The 8,005-nt window shown below is 39.9% G+C and overlaps 1 long non-coding RNA gene across 1 annotated transcript in view; it reads left to right on the forward strand.

The window, feature by feature from the left end:
• The first annotated feature begins 4,648 nt into the window (after positions 1-4,648).
• Positions 4,649-8,005, forward strand: part of LOC139025793 (uncharacterized) — an 18,613-nt gene continuing 15,256 nt past the window's right edge. The window contains exons 1-2 of the long non-coding RNA XR_011477429.1: positions 4,649-5,026; positions 5,816-6,242. This is a non-coding gene — a long non-coding RNA (uncharacterized lncRNA). The remainder of the gene's footprint in view (positions 5,027-5,815; positions 6,243-8,005) is intronic.

Genomic DNA, 8,005 nt, shown 5'->3' on the forward strand with positions numbered 1-8,005 from the left:
TCCCCCAGTGAAACAAAACGTTTACTCGAAAAGAATGAGATGTAATTATGAATGATGACTCTACAGGTCAACAAGAAAACAAAAAGGAAGAGGGCTAATAGAAAAATAAATCTCATCAGCCTTCATTGAGATGCGCTGAATCATTCCATTAGCGATTACCTCATGGATTACCTCTCCTTTGTCTCTTCTTGCATCGTGCCAAATTTTCACACAACCTGTCTTTCTCATTTACATTTTCTCTCACTCAAAAACACATAGGTGTCGTTTTTCAACAGATCGTTACTTCGATAATAGAAGGGAATTCTTTAAAACGGTAACAGTTGCTAGCCATGTAGAGGAAAGCAGCCGCGTTGCATATGAGAAGGAGCCAAATTAAAAATCTTTCTAAAACCGTCCAAATGTTTGATGAACTCTGAAACTAATCACAACTCGCTTACCTTATTGTCGAATTCACCTCGTTCTGTTGCACAGTGAAAGGAAACAATTGACAGTCCTCAAGAAAAGAGTGACGTCTGATCTGATTAAATGTGAATTTCAAAGGACGTCTGACGCTACCATAATCTGCTGCTAATAACTACTCGCTACACCAGCAGGTAATGTTTGTGATATTATACTAGTTTGACATAAGCAAAGCTTGATGTTGAACGTATTTGTATGAGACAATACGTTGTCAGCTCAGGTGTGCTTGCGCCTTCCTTGAGAAGACGGAAACCAAGTGAATGAACTGAGATTTACGCTCCTCCCTTGATCCACCTGTGTGTGAAATACCTGCTTTTTGCTCAATGCTGGCACATTCACCACATTCACTCCTCTCCTCCCTCTTCTGCCCTTCCTTCTTCTTAACAAACTTGCACACAACCTTCTCAGAGATCCAATCACACTCTAGAAAGAAGGCCCGCTGAGGCATGCCCAGAAGTCATTGTCCCAAGCAAATACAAGCTCACACATTGCATGCCCAGAAGAACATCTGGGCTAAAACAGTGCATAGTTTGTCAGCTTCCAGTCCACATCATTCATCACAGGATGTAAAGTGTTTAGCTGGAGGGGTCTCTGTTGACAGTGGACATTACGTGGCCAGATTAAATGTTATCTGATTAAACGTGACCTAGGGTATGAGTTCCCCAGCCTTGTTGGGTGTAGTTGAGCAGTTGAATTTACTGGCATGCACACCACCATTTTGTCATTGGACAGTGCACCCACACCGCCTTACCTATTCTCTGTTAGTTTTGATTGGCAGTGACCTTTCCTGTTCCTAGTCTGTCTTTCTTTGATTGGAATACAGAGCACGTCCTTGGTGTTCCGCCTCTTTAGTAGTTGATTAGACCATATACCTTTCTCTGTCCAGTCACTGCTGTGCGTGTTGGACCGTACCCTTACGGTGAACCGTCTCTGTTGGTGTTTATTGGTTGCTAAGTTTATGAGTAAAACAGGGAAGCAGTCAATGGAAGTCTGTTGGGAGATTTATGTTTCCTTTGTGGCTGGAGTCTCGTCTCAGTATTAGGGGTTGTATGGAGGAAGAAGATGTCAGTACGTCGTCTGAATCATATTATCAGTAAATATGCAGCTCTGTAAATATTTAGCTTCCTAGTAAATTGCACAGCCAACCTTGATTACTATTTGTTCTCATGTCACAACACTGCCTCTCGCTCACATTTCCATCCTTCGTCTACTTACCCTTCATCTCCTCTCCCCTTTCAGTCTAATTCCATATCCTCCTTTCTCTCCCCTCTTTCTCTTGACCATCTCATTCTCTCACATCACACATCATACACTTCGCTTTCTCTCCCCCGGCTTCTCAAACCCTCTTTCATTCTCTCGTCACATACACATCCATACCACATTCTTCTTCTCTCCCCTCTTTTCTCAACATCTCATTCTCTCTCACTTACCAACACCATACACTCTCTCTTCCTCTCTCCCCTCTCTTTTGTTCCCTTGAATCTTCTTGCTGGCATTTTGATAGGACCAAGGTTTGGTGCCAGATCAGCCATTTCCTCAATTGAGAATATGCTGAGGTTTTTAAAGTCACACTGCACGTAAAATTTTACTATCTCACGTGGATAGGAGGATTGAAGCGGATACTAGGTTTGGTTGGGGACGTTTTAATACGCTCTACATCTCGACTCATTTTTTACAATGGAGCGAGCTAGGATGGAAACAGATAAATTACCGTTGTTAGTCTGAGCTATTCCTTTCTGAACCCTGATCAGACAAATGACGCTAATATGCCTATCAGAACTATCCAGAAGTTTTAGTTATTAGACGAAATGTGTGAGAAGTGAAGAGAGAGGAAGAGATAGAGAGAGAGAGAGAGAGAGAGAGATGACGAATTCGGAGAGAGAGAGAGAGAGGAGAGTAAGACAGAAGGAGAGAGGAGAGGCAGGGCACCGGCCAAAAAGAGACGACGGCGGAAGGAGACAGAGAGAGAAGGGAGAGGATGTAGACGGGGGAAGAGAGAGGAGGAAGAGAGAAGGAGTGAGTGAGAGAGGAGAGAAGAGACGAGAACAGAGAGAGAGAGAGAGAGAGAAGAGGAGAAGAGAGAAGAGAGAGAGAGAGAGTGAGAGAGAGAGAGAGGGAGAGAGAGAGAGACAGAGAGACAGGAGAGAGAGACAGAGAGAAGAGAGAGAGAGGATGAGCGAAGGAGAAATGCACCAAATGTCCTGTCCTGACAGTCTTGTCCTGATTGAAATGTGTCTCTCTTAATGCTGTGAAGGGATGGGAGATAGATGGACATAAAGCAACACTTTGCCAGGAGATAGATGACATATAAGCAACACTTTGCTAGGATAGATGACTATAAGCACACTTTGCAGGGAATAATGACATATAAGCAACACTTTGCAGGAGATAGATGGACATATAAGCAACACTTTGCCAGATAGATGACATATAAGCAACACTTTGCCAGGGAGATAGATGACATATAAGCAACACTTTGCAGGGGATAATGGACATATAAGCAACACTTTGCCAGGGAGATAGATGGACATATAAGCAACACTTTGCCAGGGATAGATGGACATATAAGCAACCACTTTGCTAGGGAAAGATGGACATATAAGCAACACTTTGCCAGGGAATAGATGGACATATAAGCAACACTTTGCCAGGAGATAGATGGACATATAAGCAACACTTTGCTAGGGAGATAGATGGACATATAAGCAACACTTGCCAGGAGATAGATGGACATATAAGCCACACTTCCAGGAGATAGATGGACATATAACAACACTTTGCCAGAGATAGATGACATATAAGCAACACTTCCAGGGAATAGATGGACATATAAGCAACACTTTGCCAGGAGATAATGGACATATAAGCAACACTTTGCTAGGGAGATAGATGGACATATAAACAACACTTTGCCAGGGAATAGATGGACATATAAGCAACACTTTGCTAGGGAGTAATGAATAAACAACACTTGCAGGAGATAATGGACATAAAGCAACACTTCCAGAGGTAGTGGACATATAAGCAACACTTTGCAGGAGATAATGGACATATAAGCAACACTTTGCCAGGATAGATGAATAAGACACTTAGGAGGTAGATGACATATAAGCAACACTTGCCAGGAGATAGAACATATAAGCAACACTTTGCTAGGGAGATAGAAGGACATATAAGCAAACACTTGTCAGGGAGATAAGATGCACAGATAATCAAGCAACACTTTGCCAGGGAGATAGAGACATATAAGCAACACTTTGCCGAGGGAATAGATGACATATAAGCAACACTTTGCCAGGATAGATGACATATAAGCAACACTTTCCTAGGAGGTAGATGGACATATAGCAACACTTAGCTAAGAGTAGTGACATATAACAACACTTTGCTAGGGAGATAGATGGATATAAGCAACACTTTGCTAGGGAGATAATGACATATAAGCAACACTCTTGCCAGGGAGATAATGACATATAAGCAAACACTTTGCCAGGGAGATAGATGACATATAAGCACACTTGCAGGAGATAGATGGACATATAAGCAACACTTTTCCAGGGAGATAGAGACATGATAAGCAACACTTTGCCAGGAAGGGAGATAGATGGACATATAAGCAACACTTTGCCAGTCACTACACGAGATTGATGCTGACATTTCACAGAACCAGAATCATCAAATGATAAATAGATGTTCCTTTGGCCGAACAGGGTTCTCATTGGACGAGTGGGCCTACCTCTCGCTGATACGAAGTCTCGTTGGACCTTCTGGCGGCAGACCCCTAACTGATGAGATATCTTATTCGCCAGATGTGATTACAGTAATGTAGAATGTAGACATTCATTAATTTATGTATTTTTAGACATATTTCTACCATATATCCCTGCGGACACACAGACCGTGAGAAAGGGAGAGAGCTATAGAGAAAGAGAAAGTTGGGGCATTGACCTGCTTTTTGGAGACAGAATGAGTTCAAAACAAAGGGAGAATGTTAAGGAGCTCTGGAAATAGAGTTCTCTGACAAAAGGACAAAGAGGACAGAACGTCTGTCTGTCTGTGCACTGAAACACTAATAGTCCTGGGATTTGACATTCTGTGTACTACTAAGAGCATCCAAACAACAAGAGACAAATTCTATGTAATACCCTTGTGTAACCATTGTAATACAATCTCTATCACATTCTTGTGTAATCATTGTAATACAATCTCTATCACATTCTCTGTGGATTTTGTCCTTGTCCTCATTCAGTAATGTGTTGTCATTGTCTTTCAGGTGATGTTGGAGCCATTTATAAGACATTCTATGAATCTAGGTTGGAGGAAAACCAGGAAAACTACTGCATTCTATTGAATCCGATTGGAACTACATTACCCAGAGCTGAACCGTGCTCTAAATGCTGTTAGAGCTATCCCTATCTCTGTGACATTAGAAAAAGAAAAACACAAACTAGTATAAGGTTATGAATTTGTTGGAAGCATAACCAAGTGTTGTTCAGCTGTATCTTGGTGGAGAAGACATTTCAAACATGACAGGGACTCCTAGGCTTTACAAACAACTCTAATACAGGTATGTTGACATAAAACGGAAATAAAAATGTACCATAAACCAGGTTTGCATCCAACCATTAAACGCAGATGAATTACCTGACGTATAAAAAAGTCAAAGGCTGATGGAAACAGGAAATGTCCGACAGACAATTTGTTCATTCGACATGTTGGGATCTTTTTGTGTCTGTAAAATTAGTTATCTGAGAAATGGTAACGGGAACGCCTTCATGCGCAAATATTGATATAATAACCATCATATGGAAAATAAACTTGGAGTCACATGATGACCMACCACCACGACATGGAAGAGCAGGAAAGGTTTACAGGCAGATCATGAACTTCACATGGTGGTTAAGTGCACGTTGATCATGCAAATTTCCAAGAAGATAAATATCGAGGGTAGGCTATTATTTGAATTCTGGGGATATGATGATCGGTGCTTGGCTGCCAATTATCATATCAGTGAACTTGTCTAGAGAGTATGCGCCTAAACCAGATTGGCCAGGTTTGCTATTTATCGCAACAGTTTTTGTTACAAAACCATCTGTACCCCATTTAATGTACATGTTTTATCCGGTACATGGGAACTTAACCACAAAAGTTATTTTTTATCACACAGAGACTTTTATCCACAATGGGTTAGTTTGATGGAAACTCACCTCTGGTGGGAAAATGCACATATTGTTTTATGCAGATTTGAGAATATTTGCATGAAAATCTGTCACCAATTGGTACAATGATAACAGTACCTATTTATACATCGTCTTTCATCTTCTTTTTCCTAATCTTTCCCGTTCATTCCTCTCAGGAAAAGACAAAYGGGTGGGTTTGGCTCACACATTTATGGGCGTGTCAGTCATGGAGGGTCTCTGCTATACCCCGCCTAAGTAGACAGCGTCTGACAGAGCCCCTCCCCTTATTCCTGGATTGGTCCAATCTCCACCGYCCCCACCCATTTCTCCAGACCCTCCAAGGAACGTGGCCGGATRGAACCTCTTCTCACCCAGGTGCCGTCCGTTTGGTGAGGGCGGCGAGGGCTGTGCTGTGATTGGTTGACTGCGGGTGGAAGTGCAATGCGGATTGGAGGATGTCGGGGGACTGGGATGAAGACCACCTGTGTAAGAAGGCGCTCACTCTGGTGGAGGAGTTGTGCTTACACTCCTCAGCGAAGGACAGCCATGAAGCCAGCTGCCGAGACTTCGTCTACATGATGAGGGGACAGCAGCACGAAACAGGTAACAACATAGTAACATACAGTAACATACAGGAATCATTCACATACACTAACATACAGTAACATTGAGGAATCATTAACATACAGTAACATACAGTAACAAACAGGAATCATTAGCAACACACTAACATACAGTAACATACAGGAATCATTACCAACAAACTAACATACAGTAACATACAGTAATATACAGGAATCATTAACAACAAGAGAGATTCATACAGTCGAATATCAGGGATATTAACAACGACGATAACATATGCAGTAAGATACAGGTACATAGCAGGATATCATTAAAACACACTAACATACAGGAACATCAGGACTACATTAACAACACACTAACATACATTAACATACAGGATCATTAACAAACACATAACATACAGTAACATACAGGAATCATTAACTAACATAGATAACATACAGTAACATACAGTAAACACATCATAACAACACCTAAATCACAGTAATACGGTCATTAACAACACCTAACATACAGTAACATACAGGAATCATTAACAAACAATAACACACAGTAACATACAGGAATCATTAACAACACACTAACATACATAAATACAGGAATCCATTAACAACACCTAACATACAGTAACATACAGGAGTCTTAACAACACACTAACATACAGTAACATACAGGAATCATTAACAACACACTAACATACAGTAACAAACAGGAATATATAAACATAGTAACATACAGTAACATACACAAATCATTAACACACAGTAACAATAGTAAACTAATACAGGAATATCTATAAACATATATCATACAGTAACAAACAGGAATCATTATAAACATAGTAACATACAGTAACATACAGGAGTCATTATAAACAGCAACATACAGACAATACAGGAATCATTAAACACAACATAGGTAACATACAGGAATCATTAACAACACAGTAACATACAGGAACATACAGTAACATACAGGATCATTAAACACACAGTAACATACTGGATTCATTAACAACACAGTACATACAGGAATAAAATATAAAAAGATAACAGAGATATACACACAGTACATACTGATCATTCAACATACAGACATAAGAAATACAGGAATCCTATAATAAATCATTACAACACACTAACATACAGTAAACAACAGGTATCATTATAACACACTGCAACATACAGTAACATACATGAATCATTAACACACAGTAACCACACAGTAACATATATTGAATCATTACACACTAAATACAGTAACATACAGAAATCTTAACACACAGTACATACAGTAACATACAGAATCATTCACAACAGTACATACAAAACATGTAGGAATCATTGCACACACTAACATACAGTACATACAGTAACATACAGTAACATACAGGAATCATTACAACACACTAACATACAGTACATACAGTAACATACAGGAATCATTAACACACACTAACATACAGTAACATACAGTAACATACAGGAATCATTACAACACACTAAATACAGTAACATACAGTAACATACATGAGAACATTAACAACACACTAACATACAGTAACATACAGTAAATACATGAATCATTAACAACACACTAACATACAGTAACATACTGATCATTAACAACACAGTAACATACAGTACATACATGAATCATTAACACACAGTAACATACAGTAACATACAGGAACATACAGGAATCATTAACCATGTACAGGACGTGGAGTTTTTCTGTCCAAGTGACATTAGCAGGAAAAAATCCCAGGAAAAACACCT

The sequence above is a fragment of the Salvelinus sp. IW2-2015 genome, unplaced genomic scaffold (assembly GCF_002910315.2).
Source record: "Salvelinus sp. IW2-2015 unplaced genomic scaffold, ASM291031v2 Un_scaffold3286, whole genome shotgun sequence".
In the NCBI taxonomy this organism is placed as follows: domain Eukaryota; kingdom Metazoa; phylum Chordata; class Actinopteri; order Salmoniformes; family Salmonidae; genus Salvelinus; species Salvelinus sp. IW2-2015.